Genomic DNA, 26,718 nt, shown 5'->3' with positions numbered 1-26,718 from the left:
TCCTTTAGGATGAACTGGCGGGACCTTCTTGCAGCCCAAGGGACTCTCAAGAGTCATCTCTAACACCACAGTTCAAAAGCATCAATTCTTCAGCACTCAGCTGTCTTTATAGTCCAACTGTCACATCCATACATGACTACTGAAAAAACCATAGCTTTGACTAGATGGACCTTTGTTGGCAAAGTAATGTCTTTGCATTTTAATTTGGTATCTAGTTTGGTCATAACTTTTCTTCATAGTTTTTAGTATGGTATATTTACTGTTCAGCAGTTCATTTTCCATTTCCCTAATAGAGTGTGAGCTCCTAGAGGTGGGACTATGTCTATCTTGCTGATTGTCATGTCCCATCTGCTAGTCCAGTGCCTGATAGAGAGTGGATGCTCAATAAATATTTATCAAATAATAAATTTAATAAGGTTTTATTCTCACTGTATTCATAGGTATGTTTATCTTGTATTAAGGGCAAGTAATACCAGACTTCTTTTTTTATTTATTTTTTATTGAAGGATAATTGCTTTACAGAATTTTGCTGTTTTCTGTCAAACCTCAACATGAATCAGCCATAGGTATACATGTATCCCCTCTCTTTTGAACCTCCCTCCCATCTCCCTCCCCATCCCACCCCTCTAGGTTGATACAGAGCCCCTGTTTGAGTTTCCTGACCCATACAGCAAATTCCCGTTGGCTATCAATTTTACATATGGTAATGTAAGTTTCCATGTTCCTCTTTCCATACATCTCACCTTCTCCTCCCCCTCCCCATGTTCATAAGTCTATTCTCTATGTCTGTTTCTCCATTCTTGCCTTGTAAATAAATTCTTCAGTGCCATTTTTCTAGATTCCGCGTATATGCATTAGAATACAGTATTTATCTTTCTCTTTCTGACTCACTTCACTCTGTGTAATAGATTCTAGGTTCATCCACCTCATTAAAGCTGACTCAAATGCATTCCTTTTTATGGCTGAGTAATATTCCATTGTGTATATGTACCACAACTTCTTTATCCATTCATCTGTCGGTGGACATCTAGGTTGCTTCATTGTTCTAGCTATTGTAAATAGTGCTACAATGAGCAATGGGATACATATGTCTCTTTCAATTTTGGTTTCCTCAGGGTATATACCTGGGAGTGGGATTGCTGGGTCATATGGTGGTTTTATTCCTAGTTTTTTAAAGATCCTCCATACTGTCTTCTGTAGTGGCTGTATCAATTTATATTCCCACCAACATTGCAAGAGCGTTCCCTTTTCTCCACACCCTCTCCAGCATTTTTTGTTGGTAGACTTTTTGATAATGGCCATTCTGACTGGTGTGAGGTGATATCTCATTGTAGTTTTGATTTGCACTTCTCTAATAATGAGCAATGTTGAGCATCTTTTCATGTGTTTGTTAGCCATCTGTATGTCTTCTTTGGAGAAATGTCCATTTAGGTCTTTTGCCCACTTTTTGACTGGGTTGTTTTTCTCAACAATATTGTACAACTCAATACAATATTGAGTTGTATTAGCTGCTTGTATATTTTGAAAATTAATCCTTTGTCAGTTATTTCATTTGCTATTATTTTCTCCCATTCTGAGGGTTGTCTTTTCACCTTGCTTATAGTTTCCTTTGCTGTGCAAAAGCTTTTAAGTTTAATCAGGCCCCATTTGTTTACTTTTGTTTTTATTTCCATTACTCTAGGAGGTGGCTCAGAGAGGATCTTGCTTTGATTTATGTCATTGAGTATTCTGCCTATGTTTTCCTCTAAGAGTTTTATAGTTTCTGGTCTTACATTTATGTCTTTAATCCATTTTGAGTTTATCTTTATGTATGGTGTTAGGAAGTGTTCTAATTTCATTCTTTTGCATGTAGCTGTCCAGTTTACCCAGCATCTTTTATTGAAGGGCTGTCTTTGCCCCATTGATTTTCTTGCCTCCTTTGTCAAAAATAAGGTACCCATAGGTGCATGGGTTTATTTCTGGGTTTTCTATCTTGTTCCATTGGTCTATATTTCTGTTTTTGTGCCAGTACATACTGTCTTGATGACTGTAGCTTTGTAGTATAATCTGAAGGCAGGAAGGTTGACTCCTCCAGCTCCATTCTTCTTTCTCAAGACTGCTTTGGCTATTCAGTGTCTTTTGTGTTTCTGTATGAATTGTGAAATTTTTTGTTCTAGTTCTATGAAAAATACCATTGGTAATTTGATAGGGGTCACATCAAATCTGTCGATTGTATTTGGTAGTATAGTCATTTTCACAATATTGATTCTTCCTACCCAGGAACATGTAATATCTCTCCGTCTGTTTATGTCATCTTTGATTTCTTTCATCAGTGTCTTATAATTTTCTGTGTCAAATTCTTTTGTCTCCTAAGGTAGGTTTATTCCTAGATATTTAATTCTTTTTGTTGCAGTGGTGAATGGGATTGATTCCTTAATTGTTCTTTCTGATTTTTTTGTTGTTAGTATATAGAAATGCAAGTGATTTCTGTGTATTGATTTTGTATCCTGCAACTTTGCTAAATTCACTGATTAACTCTAGTAATTTTCTGATACTATCTTTAGGGTTTTCTATGTACAATATTATGTCATCTGCAAACAGTGAGAGCTTTACTTCTTTTTTTCTGATCTGGATTCCTTTTATTTCTTTTTCTTCTCTGATTGCTGCAGCTAGGACTTCCAGAACTATGTTGAATAATAGTGGTGAAAGTAGGCACCCTTGTCTTGTTCCTGATCTTAGGGGGAATGCTTTCAGTTTTTCACCATTGAGAATAATGTTTGCTGTAGGCTTATCATATATGGCCTCTAGTATGTTGAGGTAGGTTCCTTCTATGCCCATTTTTTGAAGAGTTTAATCATAAATGGGTGCTGAATTTTGTCAAAGGCTTTTTCTGCATCTATTGAGATTATTATATGGTTTTGTCTTTCAATTTGTTAATATGGTATATCACATTGATTGATTTGCATATATTGAAGAATCCTTGCATTCCTGGCATAAACCCAACTTGATCATGGTATATGAGCTTTTTGATGTGTTGCTGAATTCTGTTTGCTAAAATTTTGTTGAGGATTTTTGCATGTATGTTCATCAGTGATATTGGACTGTCATTTTCTGTTTTTGTGTGTTGTCTTGGTCTGATTTTGGTATCAGGGTGATGATGGTCTCCTAGAATGAGTTTGGAAGTGTTCCTTCCTCTGCAGTTATTTTAAAGAGTTTTAGAAGGATAGGCATTAGCTCTTCTCTAAATGTTTGACAGAATGCTCCCGTGAAGCCATCTGGTCCTGGGCTTTTGTTTTTTGGGAGATTTTTTATAACACCTTCAGTTTCAATGCTTATTGAAGTAATTGGGTTGTTCATAATTTCCATTTCTTCCTGGTTCAGTTGGGAAGATTGAACTTTTCTCAGAATCTGTCTATTTCTTCCAGGTTATCTATTTTATTGCTATATAGTTGTTCATAATAGTTTCTTATGATACTAGACTTTTAATTCAAGATAAGTGGTCTGCTTTTTAAATGAGTTGGTATCAGGAAAAGGGGAATCAATTTAAAGAAGGATATTAAGTAAATGAAAGGATAAGTTGCCTACAGATGTGATCTGACTCATGAGAGTGATTCCAGTGACTCATGTTTGGGAAATACTGGTCTAGAAACAGATCAGGAAACAAGGAAAGAAGCACCAGGCCTAGAAGTAAGGGGAATATTATCTTAAATTCACATCAGCATACTGAATGATAAACTTTGCCTGCCCACAATTGTAGTCTCTCTTGCAATGTTGAGGTCCTGTTCATCTGGCATTTACTGAATATCAGCTATGAGTTCAGTGTGGTGGGGAGTAAGTGTGATGAAAAATCCAACCCCATCTTCAAAAGTGAACCTCGGAGACAGAGACATGGACACCAGAATCATAGAAATCAAAATGTGATCAATGCTATAATAAAGGTCCAAAGAAGCCACAGAAAAGTAGCATTTGTTTCTCTGAAGGTAATCAGGAAACCCTTCTCTGAAAACAAGACATTTGAACAGAGCCTTAAAGAATGGGTAAGATTTCAATCAGCAGAAATGGGGGCCAAGGCACTTCCATGGTGGTCCAGTGGTTAAGACTCGGCAGTTCCAATGCAGGGGGTGCTGGTTCAATCCTTTGTTGGAGAACTAAGATCCCATGTGCCGAGCAGTGTGGCCAAAAGATTTGTTAAAAAAGAAATAGGAGCCAAGACATTCCAGATAAAGGGGACTGCTGAAATAAAGCCAGGCAGAATAGCAGCAAATAATATGGGGATATGAGCTCAAAGGGCACTGTGAAAAATATATCTATGGACTTCAGAGGAAAACTGGTATTAGAACTTCCACTCTACCTGCTTTCATCTCTTTTTGTATCACTGATGCCACATACTTTGTCTGAGAAGTATTTCAGGTGATTGTGTCCATGTCTTCACAGGAAGGAGCTTCATGGCTCCCCTGGTGGCGCAGTGGTAAAGAATCCGCCTGCCAATGCAGAAGACGTGGTTTGATCTCTGATCCGGGGAGATCCCACATGCCTCAGAGCAACTAAGCCTGTGGTGTGCCACAACTACTGGGTCCTCTGGCAGCGGCTTCTAAAGCCCACACACCCTAGAGCCCGTACTCCTCAACAAGAGAAGCCACTGCAATGAGAAGCCCGCACACCGCAACTACAGAGTAGCCCCTGCTCACCACAACTACAGAAATGCCCACACAGCAACAAAGACCCAGTACAACCAAAAATAAATAAAATAAAATTATTTTTAAAAAGAAGAAAGAGCTTCAAGAAGGCATTGCTGCTTCCAAATAACCAACCTCAAATGCCCCCTTTTCTGAAAAGAAAATACCTAGGAAACCCCATCCTTTGTTTCCATTGTAAGCATGCAGGTAGTGATCAATCATGGCTCTGGATTTGCACTAAAGGGATGCCTGTCCTTGACTAGAAACTCCAGAAAATGGGGGCCTCACTTGCCAGAACCCTGAGAAGCTCTGTGGAACAGGAGCTGCTCTCCATCAGCACCAGGAATCCAACTAAATCTACCCATGAAACTATCAAGAGTCCACACCAAGCACAAAGGCTCTTAATGAAGTCCTTCATCTCAAAGGGGAAAAGAATCCTTGAAAAGAGATTTCCCCTGGTAGCCAAATGCATAAGCCTCCACCTCCCTCTCCCTAGAAACCCCCTGTTGGGTAATTAATGTCTTTTGCATGGCTTTATCCTGCTACTTTGCAATACCACACCCCCCATGTGTCAAGCTCATGACCTTAGTGATCATTTTTAAAAGTTAACATGATCTAATCTGCCACTTTATCTTCCCATTGTGCTTCAGAGCTAACATCCTACTTAATTTTATCAAAGGTCTTTGTCTCGAGTTATAGCATGGAACAGAAGATTCTAGGAAGGACGTTTTGATATTAAATAATGCATAAAGAAATGAGCCACTCTTCCCAGTGGTTCAGAAGCTCATGCTGATTCCTAGCTCTTGCCACATGCTAATATCTCATTTTGAGAAAACTTGCATTTTGAAGGATAACCACAGGAGAGCAAGCTCTCTCTCTCTCTTTCTTTCTCTCTCTACCTCTCTCTCTCAATTAAAAAGCAATCCATGAAGTGAATCTCTCTCTTGATCTCTTTGTCATTAACAGCTGATTTTAAACCAGAATGCCCTTCACAGAATATTAATGGCTGTTACACAATGTTAATTTGGAGTCAAGTAAACTTTAGGGAAAACTGAGTTAAACCAAGTTGAGTAGGTATATTTACTGAGGTCATGGGATGAAGCCTTTGATAGGTGCTCTCCACCACTAATGTTCAAGAGGGCTGTGTAATTTGCAGCATTTCGCAAAATGAGCGTTTCCATGGAACCCTTTTTTGATAGAGTATCTGGAGAGACACATGTTCATCCACTAAGTGTTAAGCTAGTGGAAGAAAAAGAAAGCCTATGTCGAAAACAGATGCTCAGATGTCCCCCGGAAATTCCAGCTTCCTGGACAGATACCACTGTTGCCTGAAAAACTGCTGGGTAGGCCACGTAGGCATTGTGTTGAACTTGGCAGAGAGGTGGAAATATGGGAATACATCCTGCATTTTCCAATCTAGCTTCCCTCCAATCTTCTCAACCATGTGATAGGGTAATACCTTCCTCACAGAACTGCTAATAGAATTGTCAAAATGACTAATCAATCAGCTAAACAATCAGCCAAGTAGCCAATGTGAAGTATACATTCAGTCAGTGTATGGTATGCTGGTATGTCAAGGTCCTCTAGGGTCTGCTTCTCAAATATTACTATCTATGCAGTCTCACAGGAGCTTGTTAAATGCAGATTCTGATTTCGGTATGGAATGGGTGCTAAGATTCTCTGAATTTATTCTTGTAATTTAAGAACTGTATTTTGAGAAGCAAGCATCTCAGAGATGTAAAAGGAACCAAACAGAGTCTCAACTTTTAAAGAGTTACAATAAGTAACTGTATAATAAATAAAGCTACCTAAATGGCAAGCAGAGTTCTGATACAAATGATGCACTTTAGAAGACACTGTTATTCTCACTCCCTTTGGAACAATGGGCGACTTTTCCCTTTGAACTGACTTTGAATGATGAGTAGACTTTGAGCAGACTTGGGGGTCACAGGTTCTGGCCGTGCCAGGAAGATGGCACACTCCCAGAGGTGAGAGAGTGCATGGGGAACTTAGGAGATGCTCAGGGGGCGGTGAGGAGGAGGCAGGTATAGAGTGGACCGTAAGTTTCTTAGTCATAGGTATCAATAATACACAGTCTAGGTGAGTTCTGAGCAAATGTATGAGTTTCTCAGGGCTGCTGTAACAATCTACATGGCTTAAAACAACAGAAATGTATCATCTCACAGTACTGGAGTCTAGAAGTCTAAGATCAGACTGTCCATGGGAAATTTTTTTCAAAGTGTCTCCAGGGCCATGCTCCCTCTGAAACTTGCAGGGGAATCCATCCTGGCCTCTTCCTGACTCCTGGCAGTTTGCTGGCCATCCGTGGTGTTCCCTGGCTTATGGCTGCATAACTCAGTCTCTGCCTTAGTCATCATGTGGCATGCTGTCTGTGTCTCTGTCTTCATGTGGCCATCCTCTTTTAAGGGTACCAATCATGTTAGATCAGGGGCTCACCCTACTCCAGCATGGCCTCATTTTAATTAATTACATCTGCAGTGATCCTTTTTCCAAATAAGGTCACAGTCTAAGGTACTGGGGGTTAAGAATTAAGCATACCTTTTATAGAGGATTCAATTCAACTCATAATAACAAATATATTTGTACTCATTGGGCCCCAGCAATCTCCTGCGCCCTGTCAGATGAAATTCAGAAGTGACTCTTTTCCACTGAGCCCTGGAAACAAAGGAAGGTCCATAGAGCTGAAGACCTCTGCCTTTTCTGTCTTCACTGCTTCCCAAGTAGGAAAAGATCTTCAGGACATCCTAGGGGTCATTGAACTAAGCTGGAAATTCAGGTCCCTGAGGCTGGGAAAAATCAGGGCAGCATTAGAATTCCACTGAAGCCTTATTTCTCTTTTCTGCCAACTTCTGCAGGAATGTTATGTCATTCCCAAGGAGCTTCTGATAGCGCACGCCCCAGAAGCACCCTCCCTAATGTGTTCACACAGGAGAGTCCAATAAAATAATGATGTTACAAAGTCTTTCTCTCTGGACTCTGTGAGAAGCAATGGCCAACCTTTTTTTTTTCCCCCACTTTGCTCTTGTCCAGTGAAAGCTTAGTGAGAACACTGTCCACAATGTGAAGTTTGTAGGTAGGTGAAAGTGGGTACAGGGCTACTTATTTTACCAAATTTAATTGTTGTTTTGAAAAAATGGGCTCTTTAAAGAAAAGAAGTGACTTTATCTCTTTCAATTATATACTTTCTGACTTTGTAGATGAATTCATTGTCACCAAGGTATACAACATTTTGTAGTCCAAATAACACTGCTTCCTAATGTCTTTGAGGTTAGCAGCATGCAAGGGGCATTTCACATAAAACCCCTGGCAGCATGGCCATGATCAGTAATAAGTTTTTCAAGCCTGCTCTGTCAGGTCAATTGTCCATCCCAGATTTATTCAGAGCATCCATTCTCTGTTAAAATGAAGAACGTTGGCTGCATTATGTGGACAGAAGAAAGCAATAAAAGGACATGAAAGGAATATCTGTTTTCAAGGCAGCTGAGAACAAGTTGCAGGCTTGGTGTAGCCACTGTCCCCATTTGAAGAAAATAAGCCCAAGTGGCTATGTGGAGGTGGTAGTTCATTTTAAGCCATAAAGACTGCTTAGAGACACACTGGCCCCAATCCAGACCGCGGTCAGTCGTCTCTTGGTCCCACCAACTAAAATGAGGCAGACACCAGGCCCCAGACATATTAGGCACAGACCAGCAAGGTTTGACATCCTTATGTTCTCAGTCCCTGTCCTAAGCAATTTAGTACATTTCCCAAGAAGGCATAAACCTTGGAAACTGTAATATGCCATGCTAAGAGAAAATAAACGATCCTCTGCGGGCAAGGCTTAATTTTGCAAACTCCATTTCCTGGAGATAATTGGCCACTGGACACTTGCAGAAGGATTAGTCGGCTGGAAGTTTCATCTCCTCCCCTGAAATCTTCCCCAATCCTTCCAGCCTGAATTAATCTTCCCTCCGTTGTGCTCCTGTAGCCCTTGATCTCTACCTCAATTGTAACTCTTATCACAGCCTCTGTTGGCATTAGCACTATTTCTGTGTGTCTTATCTCTCCTACTAGACTCTAGGCTCTCTAAGGAACAAGACTCAATCCTAGTAATTCTTGTATTTATAATATCTAGAACAGGGCAGGTATGTCCTCATTAGATATTTATTGAAAAACTGAAGGATGGATGGAAAGAGGATTTTGTGCTTTTCTCCATCATTATCAAATGTCACTTTCTCCCATCACACGTGGTTTCAGTCAAATCCTTTGGAGGAAAGGTCTGGAGCACTCGAGAGATTCTGAAACTTTAAAGGAATAGGAGATCGAGAATGGACTTGTGGACACAGTGGGGAAGGGGTAGAGTGGGACAGATGGAAAAAGTAGCATCAACATATATATGCTATCATGTGTAAAATGGATAGCTGCTGAGAAGTTTCTGTATAACACAGTCTGGCACTCTGTGATGTCCTAGAGGGGTGGAATGGGAGCAGGGGGAGGAGGCTCAGGAAGGAGGGGATATATGTGTAATTATGGCTGATTCGCGTTGTTATACACCAGAAACCAACACAACATTGTAAAAAAAAAAAAAAAAGTGGGAAAAAATGGAATAAGAATTTCAAGGGAGTTTATAATGAGTCTTTTTGAAGATTAAATGAGTTAACAAAAACTGGCTGTAAGTAGCCCTGCTTCTTTTGGAAGGTCCAGGAGTGCGCAGGGGCTGGAGACAGACTATGTATGCCTAGGAGTTTGGAGGTTGCAAGTAACACGATTTGCCTTTGAGCAACAGGTGAAGTAATTTATTGGAAGGTCTTAGGGAAGTTCACATAATGAAAGGAAATACTGAGGAATTGGGCTCGAGAAAATACAGGAAATGGGGCAACTCAAGACATACATACAGTTGAAACTAAGAAATGACTTAAATTTATAGTCAAATCTGTGCATTGCTATGGAAATGATTCAACTCAACCCCTCATCCCATTCTTATATAATACCACTCAAGGGCCTACATCCAGAAAAATAATCTATTATAGTTGTCTAAGTTGGACCACACACACACACCCTTGGCTTAGAACTGTTCCTTTTGAGGAAGAAATGCTGTCTCTCAAAGAGATGTGATTCCCCAAAAGAAACCAAGGTGCTACTAATAAGAGAAAGAAGAATAAGTGCTTGTCAACCAGAGCACAGCTAATGCCCATTAGAGTTTACCTTAGAAAATGTGCAAGTCAGAAAACCACTATAAGGGATGAAACTCCCTTAGAGCTAATGGGAAAGATGAAACACTAGAAAACTTCTATTTGTTAAGTAAATTAGACTTTAAATTCCAGTGCAAGATGTTTGGACAAGTGCTTTCAAATAGTTTATTCATCATTTGTATTGCCCACATATTTCAGGAGGTTTTTTTTTTCCTTTAACCTACTACATTTCTTAGGATGCCTTCTTTTTTATAGAAAGATGAAAGGGCCAACCTTGAAAGAAGTCATCAAATAATAAATAAATCAGAAATTAGAATTGATGGGAGCATTAAGGTAACTGAAAGTCTGTCAATGTTTTTCCGTTTTCTCATGTGGGTATGGGACCAAGTTACAGCTTGGAGGAAAGATGAGCAAGCTGATTTTATTTAGTGAAATGGAACTTTAGGAATTGCATTATTCCATTTCCAATTTCTTTAATTAACCTGTGAAAATTACATTTTGTCAACAGATACTCATAGTGTATCACCTAACTCATGGTAAAAGTAAATAGAAAAAGCTAACATCTAAGCCTTTGAAGTACTTTTGTATATCAGACACTCTACTCAGAGCTTTACATGCATTTCTCATTTAATGTTTATAAGAACTCAGTGAAAAGAGGTACTCTCCGTGTTAGGAAAATAGGAATCAGAGAAATTATATAACTTGCCCAAGATTACACAACTAAGTGGCAGAAAATAAAGTAATAAAGTAAAATCAGAAAATACTGGTGAGGAAATGAATACACTACACACACACTAATACATATAATTATAAACATGATTATTAACTGCAGAAATTATTTTCTGAATTGCTTAGATGAAATATACTTGCAATATGCTACTTATGTGAACTATGTAGAATATGCATATTTGTAGAAACAAAGTATATTAATAGTTTCCAGGGGAAAAGAATGGGAGGATGGAGTGTGACAACTCATAGGTAGGAGACGTCTTTGGGGGGTGATGAAGATGTTCTGAAATTAGACAGTGATATAGGTTGCTCTGTGAATATACTAAAGGCTATAAAAATATTAAAAGCCAGGATGAATTTTGTGGTATTATATTATGGTTAGTTATGTTTCACTCAAGCTGATGCTTTAACATAAAAACCACAATCAGTCATTATCTCCCTGAGATGGTAAGTTTGTAGAGTGACTTGTAGTTCCCCAAACTTATTATTTTCATGCACTTCTATAACTTTACCCTTTGTCTACAAAATTCTTCCCACTTTCCCACCCAACCCCTTTCCTGCCTTGTAAATTTCTTATTCCTCTTTCATGAACTGACTTATTTTTCATCTCTACTAGGAAATCTCCCTGAATCCCTAGTTCAGCCATGAGCTGCATTTATCTGAAGGTTCACATTTTCTTTCCAGCAAAGATCATATTCCATGGTAATTATTTGTTTATGTGTCTGTGTCCCCACTAGTGTATAAGCTCCTTAGGTATTTGTGTTTTGAGGCATGCTACAATGTTTGGCAGGTAATGGATACTTAGAAATGTTTACTGAATAAATAAATGCTTGAATGTTTAAAGATAGAAGATTAAATGTTTCCAGGTTGAAGGATTCTATGATATCAAGGTATTTTCTGATATCAGAAAGTGTCTTGGATTTAAACCTGAAATACTTGGTATGATGAATTGAGATTACCTATGGAAATCCATGCTACAATGAGTAATTATTTGCCTCCTAAATGTGAGATTCTAGCTCAGTCCTCACATGTCCGAAGATAAGCTGAGCTCCGTAAGAGAAACAAATAAGTCTTCCTACCTCATGGAATGTGTGTGTGCATGCTCACTCGCTCAGTCATGTCTAACTGTTTTGTAGCCCTGTGGACTGTAGCCTACCAGCCTCCTCAGTCCATGGGATTTTCCAGGCAAGAATACTGAAATGGGTTGCCATTTCCTTCTCCTGAAGATCTTCCCGACCCAGGGATCAAACCCACATCTCTTGTATTGCAGGCAGATTCTTTGCTACTGAGCCACCTGGGAAGCACACCACATGGAAAATTCTTGTACAATTAACAAACTATGTTGCAGGACCCAAAAATACTTTGTTGGAGTATTTAGCCTTCGTTGTCAGTAATCCAAGGTATTTGAAGCTTTGAATCCTGGGTGTGTTGTGGTGGGAAATAGACCCTTTGGTGAATAAGTTTTATGCAGATTACTGTCCTTCCAGAACAATGTCTCAGTGCTCTGCTACTGAAACATCCTGTGGTTTGAAACATTTGAGCAAAGTTATCTCATCAACAAATGTATTAAGAGCGTACATACAGACTAGCAAACAATACAGTCAAGATGGCTAAAGGTGATCCCAAGAAACCAAAGGGCAAGATGTCTGCTTATGCCTTCTTTGTGCAGACGTGCAGAGAAGAACATAAGAAGAAAAACCCAGAGGTCCCTGTCAATTTTGCTGAATTTTCCAAGAAATGCTCTGAGAGGTGGAAGACCATACCTGGGAAAGAGAAGTCTAAATTTGATGAAATGGCACAGGCAGATAAAGTGCACTGTGATCGGGAAACGAAGCATCATGGACCAGCTAAGGGAGGCGAGAAGGAGGACCCTAATGCCCCTAAGAGACCAGTCTGGACTTTTCCTATTCTGCTCTGAATTCCACCCAAAGATCAAGTCTACAAACCCTGGCATCTCTACTGGAGATGTGGCAAAGAAGCTGAGCAAGATGTGGAATAATGACAGTGAGAAGCAATAAGGCAGTGAAGCTGAAGGAGGAGTATGAGAAGGATATTGCAGACTCTAAGGCTAAAGGGGAGTTTGGTGGCACCAAGGGTCCTGCTAAAGTTGCCCGGAAAAACATGGATGAGGAAGATGAAGAGGAGGAGGAGAAAGAGGAAGAGGAGGAGGATGAATAAAAAAATTGTTGCTCTTTCGCCTTGTGAATACCTTAGAGTAGGGAACGCCGTGATTGACACACCTCTCACCCAAGGTGTGTCTGTTGCCATCATTAGGTTTAATTAATACCCAGTTGGCTCACAATCATATCGTAGTCTCTCTCAAAGCGCTCTAGCAATTGTCATTGCTTTACATGAAGCGGCCATGGGTGTCCAAAGCACCTGGAAACTGTATCAAAGTTGTACGTATTTCCAAACGTTTTTAAAACGAAAAGGCTCTCGTGTTCTCCTCACTCTGTGCACTTTTCTGTGGTGTGACAAGGCATTTAAAAATGTTTCTGGGTTTGTTTGTTTGTTTGTTTTTAATTTGTAAGGTGGTGTGTTAATTCTATGGTCATTGGCTAGAAATCCTGAGTTCTCAACTGTACATATCTATAGTTTGTAAAAAGAACAAAGCAACCAAGACACACTCTTGATTCTCCTTGCTTGGTATGGAGGCTGTCGGGGTGATGCCTTCCAGAGGGGCCGTAGCTCAGGGCTTGCACTGTGGGGCTGGGCCGGTGGACCCTGCAGTGGGCATGCATTTAGCTTCAGGTTGTCTTGTTTTAGTATATAGCGACATAGCGTCCCGCTGCCATTCTTAGCTGTGGAATAGGGAGGTGGTCAGTTGGCATGAGAAGTGTTTTGGATCCTTTTTAGTTGAAGTGCAGTAGTTTTAAACAGTTTTTCTTTGAAAAAACCATAGAACTCTTCATTGTCAGCAAAGCCAAGAGCCACTGCACCAATGAAAGTCCAAGAACCTTCTGTACTAAACATGATCTGCAACGTTCTTTTTTTTTTTTTGTATGTTTAGAATGTTGAAATGTTTCTGAAGTTAAATAAACAGTATTACATTAAAAAAAAAAGAGTGTACATACAATGAATTTTCATCAATAAGATTTTTGAACTCAAATCTCATTATATAAGCAGCTGGCGGCATCTGAGAGATAAGAGATCACCATCAGTGAAGAAAATAGACCCTCAAAACATTGCCTTCATGGAGTTTACATTATAGAAGTGGAAGAAATATAAGGGGAAATAATTTCAAGCAGAGAGAATAATTAGGATAAAGGTGATGTTTGGTAAGTCGAAGGAGAACAGGATACTGGGGCATAATGCACATGAGAAAGCAGTGTGATCATTATTATTATTCCTCACGACAGACAGACTTACCGGTCACAATTCTTTGTCCCCTTCCCCAAGCTAGTTTTTGCAATGTCAGTCACCATGGTCACATGAGACAGAGTGTATTTCCCTGCCCATTGATGTTTAACTTGTTAGGTGACTTGCTTTGGCCAATGGAAGGTGCGCAGAATGGTGTGACATTGTCCAGATGAATCCTTAACAGACGTGGCATATTCCTGTTTGCCTTCCTGTGCGTCTGCCATCAGCAAGAAAAGGCCTCCAGGTAGACACGCCACCCCCACTTCGTCCTGAGTGCTAGAATTAACATTAATCATGAAGCAGAGCTACTCCAGCCAGAAACACAAGGGCAGAAGTAGGTGGTGGTTGTTATAAGCCTCTGAATTTGGACCTGATTTATTATGTAGAATTTACAGTGGCATTGGTTACCTCATGCAGTCTTCAATAGTAACTTTACACATTATTAGTATACCTTTGTCTCTATTTTTTCACTTTTAAAAAAAGCATTATTTATTGTGAGAAGGGGGCGACAGAGGATGAGACGGTTGGATGGCATAATCATCTCAATGGACATGAGTTTGAGCAAACTCCGGGAAATAGAGAACAGAGAAGCCTGGTGTGCTACAGTCCATGGGGTCACAAAGAGTCGGACATGACTGAGCGACTGAACAAGAACAATTTGTTGTTCATATAATCTACAGTTGCCTAAACATTTCTGAAAATGGCAGTGTTTGTAAGTCATAAATAGAACCAACATGAGCCTAGCTATTTTATTGCAAAGAAGAAACCTCATCTAACTAGATCCCTAATTTCTTCTAGCCATTTGTTTAGTAGAAGGAAAACAAAGGCCTTTTCTCTTTTCCCCACTTCTGTTTACACCTCTGCACCAGGACATCTACTTTTTCAGTTTCAGAGTTTGACAGATTTCTGTTACTTAAGAAAAAATACACAACTCTAGTTTGTAGTGTATATTTTGACATCTTTGTATGTTTGTACTAGTCACTCAGTAGATCAGTGATCCCTCAACAAAGTAAAATCCACCACACAAGTGTGAAGTTATTTTTATAAATAAACCCAGTTTATGGCTCATTTTCACAAGTTATAGTTCCTAGGCTAAATTTTCCAAAAGGGGGTCAAGCTTTCATACCTATATATCCCAAACTTGAACCATATCAGGAATACAAAAAGAAAATCAAACCTATCAGCTCTGGTGAGAAAATCACAAGACTTCCTTGTCTTGAATCTAAATACTAAAAATTGTCTCACAATATATCAGTTATTCAGCAAGGAATTCTGTGGGGTAGGTTCACAAAACATGTCTAGCCATAGAGATGTGAGAGGTTTGGGATAGGCAAAATGAATGAAGGTAGTCAAAAGTTACAAACTTCCAGTTGTAAGCAAGTGCTGGGGATATAATGTATAGCTTGGTGACTGTAGTTAACAATGGTGTACAGTAGTCTGTATTTGCTAAAAAGCTTTCATCACAAGAAAAAAATAGTGACTGTATGTGGTCATGGATGTTGACTGAACCTATTATGGTAATAATTTTGCAATATATACGTAAATCAAATCAGTATATTATACACCCTAAAACAAGGTTATATGTCAATTACATCTCAATTAAAAGAAAAAGAATTTGATCTCTGCTTTAAGGAAATATACTCTGAGAAATTAGAGCTTCCCAGGTGGCACTAATGGTAAAGAACCCAACTGCCAATGCAAGAGACGCGAGAGGCGGATTCAATCCCTGGATTGGGAAGATCCCCTGGAGGAGGAAATGGCAACCCACTCCCGTATACTTGCCTGGAGAATCCCATGGACAGAGGAGCCTGTTGGACTACAGTCCACGGGTCACAAAGAGCCGTACACAACTCAAGTAACTTAGCACGCACACCCTGAGAAATGACTTTAACAGTTGAAACCGTTGCGAGCTGTCTTACTTTGGGCTCCCCCCAAGGCAGGCCTTTTGACAGACTTGGGCACAGGGAGCCCCTGTGTGAGGTGATCCCAAGAAGCACAAGCAAAAGAGTGAAGAAAGTGAGCAGATAAGGGGGACAAGCTAAAAAAACTTGCCTGCTATATTTAAAATTAATAAGCAACAAGGACCTATTGTATAGCAACAGAGAACCCTGATCAATGTTATATGGCAGCCTAGATGGGAGGGGAGCTTAAGGGAGAATGGATACATGTATATGTATGGCTGAGTCCCTTTGCTGTCCACCTGAAACTATCACAGCACTATTAATCAGCTATACTCCAATACAAAATAAAGTTTTTAAAAATTAAAAAAAAAAATTGCATTAGTATGCAGGTTACCACTATGGGCAACTCGAACCCAACCCTGCTGGGATCCTCTGAGAAACTGTGTGGAACACACCCAAGAATCCTAAGACTAGGCACCGGGGAGGCTGGGACTTCTATCCCCCAGTGCTTAAAAGCTGCATACAAGAGGATTAACCTTGTACCTTCTACTTCCAACTACCCTTACTTGCAGCAGAAAAGGCTTCCTCAGGCCAAGGGAGGCCCTCAGTCAGAGGAGAAAGCGTAAGGTAGGATGTTTATCAGCATCTCCAGCAGCTGCCTGAACTCAGATGGGCCAAGCAGCATGGTACAGGGCACCACCTTTGTCTGCTACAGGGCACACAGCTATTTGTTCCTTCAGCTAGAATGGTATTCAGTATTTCCTGAGCACTTACTCTCTACCAGGCACAGTGCTAGTGACCTGTGTATCATATCATTTAATTCTTGCATCAACCTCTGAGAGGTAGATACTGTGATTCACACCCTCTATAGACAAAACAATTAAGAAATTTGCCAAGATGACAAAACAAGTAAATGGTGGAGATTTAAACACGGGTAGCCTGACTCTAGGGGTCTTTACTCACGAAGGGCTAAGTGCAGAAATCAGAAGCACGGGTAACTCAAAGATGGGAATATAGTGAGGCATGTAATCCTCAGAAAAGGCTTCATTGTGGAAACAGACTTGAGGAATACTTTAGGTAGTAGTTTAAGTGGGAAAGTGCAGAAAGAGAAATGAGCTTGTTTATGATAAGAATAGGGAAAGATGAAGGTAGAAGGGGCTATAACGTGATAAGCATGAGTTCAGCAAAATATCCCCATTAGAGAGTACACAGAGTTGATCCTTAGTATGGAGTAAGGCACATGTAATATTACATGTAATTCTTTGTTCATTCAACAAATATGTATTGAGCATCTGCTTAATACTGGCCATTGGAGGCACAGAGTTTTTTGTTTTTTTTTAACCCAGACATGCTCTGCTAAGGAAGATACCCATCCAGTAGACATTTGTTATTTCTGTTTTTTAGTACTGGAACTCTGTCTTTCTGTGAATAACCCATTCATGAAGGTCACATGAAGTTCTACTCCATCTCCTTTTATCCCCTACACACACACACACACATACACACACACAAACACAGGACACATGACTTAGCCTGGCCAATTAGAGCACCCAGCCTCTTGGCTTCAGTGATTGTATTAGAGATAGACTGTGTTGTGCTGTGTTCAGTTGCTCAGTCATATATGACTCTCTGCAACCCCGTGGACTGTAGCCCACGAGCCCACCAGGCTTTTCTGTCTGTGAAATTTTCCAAGCAAGAATACTGGAGCAGATTTCCATTTCATACTTAAGGGACTCTTCCCAACACGGCATCTAACCCACCTCTGTTGTGTCTCGGGCATTGGCAGGCAGATTCTTTACCACCATGCTACCTGGAAGGCCCTTTAGAGATAGACACATGACTTAATTTAGATTTTTCATCTGGAGCAAGGAGGGATGTTTGCTTCTGGTGATCAGGGTTAATGAGTTGATGAGATGTGGGTATGAAGCTGCCATTTTGCGTACCGCTAGGAAAAAGAGTAAAGTCAAGCAGAGGCAAGATTTGAGGAATGGTCAGTCTGTGCCCTGCCAATCTGTGTGTGTGTGTATGTGTGTATGCTCTTGGACTCAGTGATAATAGTGAACAAAAGATAAATCTCATTTCAAATTTCTCGAAAGAAGCCCTGCTAATCCCATAGAAGAAGGGAGTTTGGTTGGTAAGCTTTTCTTAACATGTCTTATTCAGTTCAATTCAGTCACTCAGTTGTGTCTGACTCTTTGCGACCCCATGGACTGCAGCACGCCAGGCCTCCCTGTCCATCACCAACTCTCGGAGTTTACCGAAACTCATGTCCGTAGAGTCGGTGATACCATCCAACCATATCATCCTCTGTCGTCCCCTTCTCCTCCTGCCTTACATCTTTCCCAGCATCAGGGTCTTTTCCAATGAATCAGTTCTTTGCATCAGGTGGCCAAAGTATTGGAGTTTCAGCTTCTGCATCAGTCCTCCCAATGAATATTCAGTATTGATTTTCTTTAGGATGACTGGGTGGATCTCCTTACAGTCCAAGGAACTCTCAAGAGTCTTTTCCAACACCGCAGTTCAAAAGCATTAATTCTTTGGTACTCAGCTTTCTTTATAGTCCATCTCTCACATCTATACATGACTGCTGGAAAAACATAGCATAGTCTTCTTATTAAATTCAACCAATTGAAGATGCCAAATTATAGTACACTGGCCCACTCATCACAGACCATTAGACCCACTGAATATTTATATATGTGCGATTCTGAAATAATTGCATAGATTTTAGATGGAAATCTAAACTTTAGGTTAAGTTTTCCCTTGATTGAAGGAGCCAAATTGAGTACTGAATCCTAATTATAATCCTCCTTTTATTGAAAATCTTTCTTTTCTCATTCACTTTGGTTCATGTTCATTGGCTTGATATCCAGACTATTAAGGTTGTCATAGTTTGGCCTTGTGTGGAATTTCTTTCTTAAGATTTAAAAAATCAAAGAAACTAAACAGAGAAATGCAAAACTAAAGGTACTTTCAGAAAAGAATGTTCTTGAATCATGGGACATATCCTGATTTAAAACAACTACTTTCTCGAGAGGACACTTGGAATGAAAATAAAAATCTAGAGAAGTAGTGCAGGGTAGCACAAAGAGAGAGGTTCAATAGAAGAGAGAAAAAAAGGATTTTATCAAACTTTGAGTTGCCAGTGGGTATTTCTGCAGTTGATGCCTATTCAGGATAAAGGATTAAATGGTTTTATTTATTAAAAGGTTTTTATCTGAGATGCTTCAGTCATTTGTAAAGAAACTAGATTAAAGTTAATTGAATCAATATTTTTGAGCACCTGCTATGTGCCAAGGAATGCTAGGAACACAATCTAGCATTCCCTAAATCTAGGGGACTAGAATCCTTTTCTCTTTCTCCACATGATTTCTTCTGTATTGGCCTCATTGTTTTCAAGTAGGATCCAATATGCCTGTCTTAGGTCTTTAAGTCCAGAGGATGAAACATGACAATTGATCAGGTCTATATCTGACATTCAAACTGGAAAAATCAAGAAACTATTCAGAAAAGGAAGAATAGGTGCTAGGTAAGTATCTTATTTCTGCTTTATTGACTATGCCAAAGCCTTTGACAATGTGGATCATAATAAACTGTGGAAAATTCTGAAAGAGATGGGAATACCAGACCACCTGACCTGCCCCTTGAGAAATCTGTATGAGGTCAGGAAGCAACAGTTAGAACTGAACATGGAACAACAGACTGGTGCCAAATAGGAAAAGGAGTACATCAAGGCTGTATATTGTCACCGTGCTTATTTAACTTATATGCAGAGTACCTCTTGGGTTGGATGAAGCACAAGCTGGAATCAAGATTGCCAGGAGAAGTATCAGTAACCTCAGATATGCGATGACACCACCCTTATGGCACAAAGTGAAGCAGAACTAAAGAGCTTCTTGATGAAAGTGAAAGAGGAGAGTGAAAAAGTTGGCTTAAAGCTCAACATTCAGAAAACTAAGATCATGGCATCTGGTCCCATCACTTCATGGCAAATAGATGAGGAAACAGTGGAAACAGTGGCTGACTTTATTTTTGGGGGGCTCCAAAATCACTGCAGATGGTGACTGCAGCCATGAAATTAAAAGACGCTTACTCCTTGGAAGGAAAGTTATGACCAACCTAGACAGCATATTAAAAAGCAGAGACATTACTTTCCCAACAAAGGTCTGTCTAGTCAAGGAGATTGTTTTTCCAGTAGTCATGTATGGATGTGAGAATTGGACTACAAAGAAAACTGAGCACTGAAGAATTGATGCTTTTGAGCTGTGGAGTTGGAGAAGACTCTTGAGAGTCCCTTGGACTGCAAGGAGATCCACCAGTCCATCCTACGGGAGATCAGTCCTGAGTGTTCATTGGAAGGACTGATGTTGAAGCTGAAACTCCAATACTTTGACCACCTGATGTGAAAAGCTAACTCATTTGAAAAGACCCTGATGCTGCATAAGATGGGAAGGTGGTAGAAGAAGGGGACGACAGAGGATGAGATGGTTGGATGGTATCACTGACTCAGTGGACATGAGTTTGGGTAAACTCTGGGAGTTGGTGATGGACACAGAGGCCTGGCATGCTATGGGTCACGAGGTCACAAAGAGTCGGACATGACTGAGCAACTGAACTGAACTGAAGCAGAAACATCAGATGTCTACTCCATGGGGATACTAAAATAAATAACTCTTGATCTCATGTTGCAAATGTCCCCATCTTGAGGCCTCTGTCTGTGACTCGCTTTCAGGGAAGAGATAGGATGGACAGGGAATGAGTGCATTGGATAATCATCAGAGTGGAACATCTAAGTCTGACCTCTCTTTTCTTACCTGTAGCCTAAGAGGCCATTTGAGGTAGGATGAAAATGAAATGTCAAAGACCAGGGAGGATTCATAATCTGAGATAAAAGCATATGCCCTCTAGGTGAGGCATGGACAGTCAGTGGGATAGAGGCTATCTAGGTAGTATCATCTGCAGTTCTCATACAAGAGCCCTTTACTGAGTATTTGCCAAGGACAGAAAGCTGATACATACTCTACACGCTCATTGGCTGATGACAATAAAAACGATTGCTTAGTGTGATGACATGCATATGATAGGTACTCAATATCAGGTCATGCATGTCCATATAACTTGAATATCAAAAATGGACATAAGAAAAATGAAAATTTGGGGGAAAGTAAAAAAATCATCATTTAGAGCAGCCATTCTCAAACATTAAGTCCCAGACCCCTCTACCTTCTTATAAATGATTGAGGACTACAAAGAGCTTTTCATTTGTGTGGAATATGTCTATGGATATTTAGAAGATTACAAAATTAGAGATCAAAGCTAAGGAATGTATGAAATATAAAAATATGCATTTTATTAGCCATCATAACAACAGCTACATTTTATAGCAGTTTTCCTTCTGGAAAACTCTATCATATACTTGCAAGAGAATGAGATTGAAAGTGACAAATAGCATGTTAGTATTATTGTGAAAACAGTTTTGATCTCATGAACCCCCTGGAAGGGTTTCATATATCCTCAGGGGTCTTTGAGTCACAGTTTGAGGAGTTCTGATCTAGAGTTTTCATAAACATTAAGTATTTCTAGGGAGCTAAATAGAAATATTGAATATGAAATTAGTTGCAAGAATTATTTGCAGCATATGTTCACATGGTTTAGACCTTGATTTCTAATTATCAGGGAAAGAAGCAAGATTTCACTTCTGTTCTCTTCCATTTAAACATTCTGTGAATCAAGGAAAAAAAAAACACACACATAGAAGGGTTTTGGGTTTGGTTTTGTTTGAAATCTTTCCAATGACTAATTACTATTTTTTTCCTTTTGAAGACTTTTTGGACCCTTCAACGAATAGTTTAGTATCACTTGCCTCATTAAAATATTCAAAGCTTTTCTGGTAGAATCTTTGCTAGATGTTGTATACAATGGTCTTTCATGGGAGATTGGTTCAAATTGAGGTGATGTATTTGGGAACAGATGTTCTGGAGGATGGCTTGGATAAGCAGGAAGGGATTAAGCAGAACATAGTCAAGGATTCCCTGAGAATCCTTCGGTGAGGAGAGGAAGCTACCTCATGCCTTTTCCTGGGCAGTGTGAAAAACGGTCTCTTTTTCATTGTTAACTTCAGAGGCACCAAGTTGTCCCCAAGAATTCTTTTCCAGCGATAGACAGTGTGGGGTCACCCTGAGCGTGTCTCCATTCGTTCCCACTAGAACTAAATATGCTAGAAAGCCATTTTCCATACATTTGTGTTTTGCCCCAGATTTGACCTGGTACTCCGTCATAGGCAGCGAAAATAAACAGGATCCCTGCCTTCATGCTACTTAGAGCCTAGGAGGAGAGATAGGCAAAACACAGGTTCACAAATAAGCAGTGTGACTTCAGACAGGCACTAGAGCAATAAACAAAATAAATTAAGCAGTGAAGTAGGATAATGGGATGGACAGGCCCTTTAGATTAGATGGTCAAGGGAGGTCTCTCAGTGGTGGTGGTACTTGCCATGAGGATCTGAATGAAGAGATAAAGCTGACGGTGGACAGCTTGAAGGCCAATTAAGAGGCCCCAGTGGGCGGGGGAGTTGTGTTCCGGAAAGAGAGCGTATCAAGTGGGTGTGATGATAGCAAACAAGTGGGCAAGATCCAAATGATGTTAGACCTGTAAGCCATGATGAGGTGTTTACATCTGGCCCTGAGTGGGAGGGGAAGCCTTAAAGGAGAGCTTTATGCCACAGAGTGAAATGCTCTGATTTATGTAAGAGATTTCTGGTTGCTGTGTGGAAAATGAATTCTTAGATGTCATGTTTCAATGCAACTTGAAAAAAGTATGATTAATCCCCTGTTGCTGGCAAAGCATCAGGAACATGGATGACATTATATTTGCTGACAATGAAGAGCAGTTTCCATCCTGAGCTGATAAATTTATTGGACAAACTGTCTTTAGTTAACTAAGATGAACAGTGTTTCCTTATGCCTTAGACTTTTTCCCCCGCAAAAAAGAATTTGTGTATTTGTGGTAATATTAACAACCTGAAGAACTGGAAATTTACAACTTCACAGCCACTTGACAGGCTTTTCAGTGGTTTAAAGGAGATTGCATTTTGTTCTATACGTATAAACGATTCCTGCTTATTTTATTATAATCTGGCAGATATATTGAATTTCCTTCCCAGCAAGGATTCTGTTAGTTTCCCTATCCTGAACATTCAACGAGGTTGTTATTATGTGAAGAATGAAATGACAGCAGGCAGAAGAAGAAAATGACCAAATAACTGCCTGATAAGAGTGACTTTTTGACAGAGCAGTATAGTAATAGAACACATTGTATTTCTAGGTCTTGGAATTCTTCTTTTTGAAAGCATTTGGATTTTTAAAAAATCAACTTTAGTAATTAGACTTCTGCCTTGAATTTTGAGAATTGGAAACTGTTTGCAGTTTACCTAGTAGTAGCAACTGCAATTGCCAATTACATGCAAGTATTACAATAAAGCTTCCCTAGAGGCTCAGATGGTAAAGCGTCTGCCTACAATGCTGGAGATCTGGGTTCAATCCCTGGGTCAGGAAGAAGGAAATGGCAACACACTCCAGTATCCTTGCCTGGAAAATCCCACGGACAGAGGAACCTGATAGGCTACAGTCCATGGGGTCGCAAAGAGTCGGACAGGACTGAAAAACTTCACTTTCTTTCTTTCTTTACAATAAATGTAATATATTATCTCATAATGTGAGTGTGTCTCATCCAGTCAGTAGAAGATGTGAAGAGCAAAAACTGAGATTTCTTGTACAAAAAAAAGGGGGGTGTTGGGGGGAAAATTTTGCCTTCAGAGTGCAACATAGAAATTCTGCTTTTCCAGGTTTTGGACTCAAGTTCGTGACATCAACTCTTACTTAGATCTCCAGGCTGCTGGCTTGCCCTGTGCATTTCAGACTTGCCAGCCCCTACACTCACATGAGCTAATTCCTTAAAATAGATTCCTTAAATTCCTTATGATATATATCCTATTAATACTGTTTCCCTGGAGAACCCTGACTAATAAACAAATCCTTTCCCCAACAGTTCTGCTTCTAGAAATTTATCCAAAGAATACACAGATACCCACAGATACATGTTCAAGGCATTGTTTCAGTGTTTAAAGATGGGAAATAAAATTTCCACCACTGGAGGACCATTAAGAAAAATATTATGTGATGTGCACTAATATAGGACATTCTATACAATATGATAATTCATATATCCTGTATGTATATTGGGCTTCCCTGGTGGCTCAGACGGTAAAGAATCTGCATGCAATGTGGGAGACCTGGGTTCAATCTCTGGGTTGAAAATATTCAACCCAGGGATCTTTAGGTATATTATAAGACTTAAGAATATGGTAGCTCTTCCTAAAAAGTTAAGGTATTTGCTGGTCATCTTATTAGGTAATAAATAGCAGTTTAAAGACCCTGTTTGATTTCCATCTTTTAAGTTGTTAATACTAAATGAAATTATGAGAAACCATACATTTTCCTTCTCTAATCATTTCTGTATTGATTGAACTTTTATACATAGCATATTTTGACTGTTAATAAATCAAATCAGTTTGACCTAAACTCTAAACAAAAGGTCAGCTCAGATGGATTTCTGCAGTCCTCTCCCACGTGACCTGTATGTGTTCCAAATATAAAAATCTTTTAGTTGAAGCCTTGAAATTGTTTATTTCTATACTAACTAGATAAAATGGACAGAGAGAGGCAGTTGCCTGGACATTCAAGTGTAAAAAAAAACAAAACTCTGAGACTTCTTTCGTAATTCACTTGAGTATAGCACCATAGTTCAGGGAAGGCAAACAAGAAGGGGAAAAAAAAATTTCCCTGAAATATACAGATAATGACCTCATTATCTATTTTAATTTGACAATGTAGTGGCAGTCTGAGTTCCCTATGACTCAAACTCTATTTGAAGAAACTAAAATTAATAAATCATAGCTTATGAGAATGGCAGTGCCTCTTTGCAAGTCATTATATGGTTTCAGAGAGTTTTTCTTCTTTCAGTCCTACTCCAGGCCATGCCCCGGCTTCCACAGATCCATTTCTTTTTAATCACCTTGGAGTCTACCATTTTACTTTGAATCTATACAAATGTAAACTTGTGGAGGGGGGATGAAATTTGAAAAGATCCTTCTAGCATAGTGCACTTTCAGTAAATTGGATTAATATCTTTCTGGCCCATGGAACTGATATGCACATACTAGCGGGGAGAGCCAGTCATTTTCCAGCCTTATCTTCATGTGAACAAGCACAGCAAATTATATAGAAAAGAGTATTCTTTGCAATAACCTTAATTGCATTTTCCAATGTCTAGCTCAGTTCTCTCTGCCCAATATTCTCCTTAAGAAAAAAAGTATCTTCCCTAATGGTAAGGTAAAGAACAGAAAAAAGTAATAGAAAGTTTCTCCGATGGAAACCAATAAGCTTTAGTTCATTTAATGCAGAGTCACATCAAGGAGATAAGCCCTTGTGTTTAAGAGCAGAAATATATACAGTGTTTTTTCTTTCCCTTAGTTTTGTTTTCTTCTTTTATGAAAATATTTTTAGTGAATTCCTGATGTGCTTTTTTTGCAAGTCTTGGAGATGATTCAAACTTAGGGCAAAAACATCTGCAAAAGTGGTTCTGGCTGCCTAAGCAATGCCTCTTACCTGAAAATAAGGAAGCTGGAAATCAGCGCTCATGTCTAGCAGACAGGAGTGTGGGTACCACTTGCGGGTCCACTGACCTTCCTGGTAACAGAGAGCATCATTAAAATCCCTGAGGTGCTCCTCAAAGGATATTTGTAACCTGAACTGTCTTCATTTTGCTTTCTTTGACATTGGTTAGCGCTTAGTAATGACCCCTTTTGTCCACAGAGGCATTCCAGGTAAGCGGATCCTTTTCAGCTTCCGATCAGAGTCCTGTGTCTCAGACAGAGTCTCTCCAGGTTCCTTTGCAGGATGAGGACTTCAAACTTGTGTCCAGCTTTAGCAACCAGAGAGCAGATGCTGGAGCCTCCTCTCAGCTCTCAACTGCAACTGGCATGTTTCCCAAGACCCTTCTCAGACCTCACACTGTACCTGTCTTCTGCCTTTTCCACCCTAAATAGATCCTGTACCTAAGGCTCCATGAAGTCAGACACTCCCCAGATTTTGACCACAGCATAAAAATACACTTTGAGAGGTGCTGGTGGCATAAAGGAAATCCTTGCTATAATCAATGTGTGAGTCTTGAGAAACAATTTGAGCCCAGGAAACGTGGAACAGAATATCACAGATCCCAGATCCTCCGACATTCAGCCCATGACCACTCTCCTGCTAAGAAACAACCTAAAGAGGAGATTAATAGAGAGAGGGAAAGTGAAAAGTGAAAGTCGCTCATTCGTGTCCGACTCTTTCCATCCCTGTGGACTGTAACCAGCCAGGCTCCTCTATCCATGGAATTCTCCAGGCAAGAATACTGGATTGGGTAGCCATTTCCTCCTTCAGGGGAATCTTCCCGACCCAGGGATCCAGCCCAGGTCTCCTGCATTACAGGCAGATTCTCAACCATCTGAGCCATGACTGACTGCAAGAAGTCTCTCAGAAAGGGCAGCCTTGCTGTGGGAAGTCAGTAAATAGGTGAGTGATAAAAAACAATGAATAGTATTTTTTTCATGTGGGAGATTAAGAGTAAAAGCTTTGGGGTCATGTACACTCTGTTTTGGGCTTCCCAGGTGGCGCCAGTGGTAAAGAACCTACCTGCCAATACAGGAGACGTAAGAGACATAGGTTTGATCCCTGGGTTGGGAAGGCAGTATGGATCCCAGTAGTCCTGCTGGAGAATCCCATGGACAGAGGAGCCTGGTGGGCTAAAGCCCATGAGCTGAACACTCCTGAAGCAATG

At 39.9% G+C, this 26,718-nt stretch overlaps 1 protein-coding gene and 1 pseudogene across 3 annotated transcripts in view; both read left to right on the top strand.

Annotated features, from left to right (window-relative positions):
• SYNPR (synaptoporin) overlaps positions 1 to 26,718 on the top strand; it is a 283,980-nt gene that overhangs the window by 198,443 nt on the left and 58,819 nt on the right. The gene's annotated exons all lie outside the window — the stretch shown is intronic.
• Positions 12,165 to 12,754, top strand: LOC122683153 (annotated as a pseudogene). The gene has a single exon (XR_006337640.1). The product of XR_006337640.1 is annotated as a high mobility group protein B3-like (transcript).

Source organism: Cervus elaphus, chromosome 24, assembly GCF_910594005.1.
Source record: "Cervus elaphus chromosome 24, mCerEla1.1, whole genome shotgun sequence".
Taxonomy (NCBI): Eukaryota; Metazoa; Chordata; class Mammalia; order Artiodactyla; family Cervidae; genus Cervus; species Cervus elaphus.
This window is presented reverse-complemented; position numbering and strand designations above follow the sequence as displayed.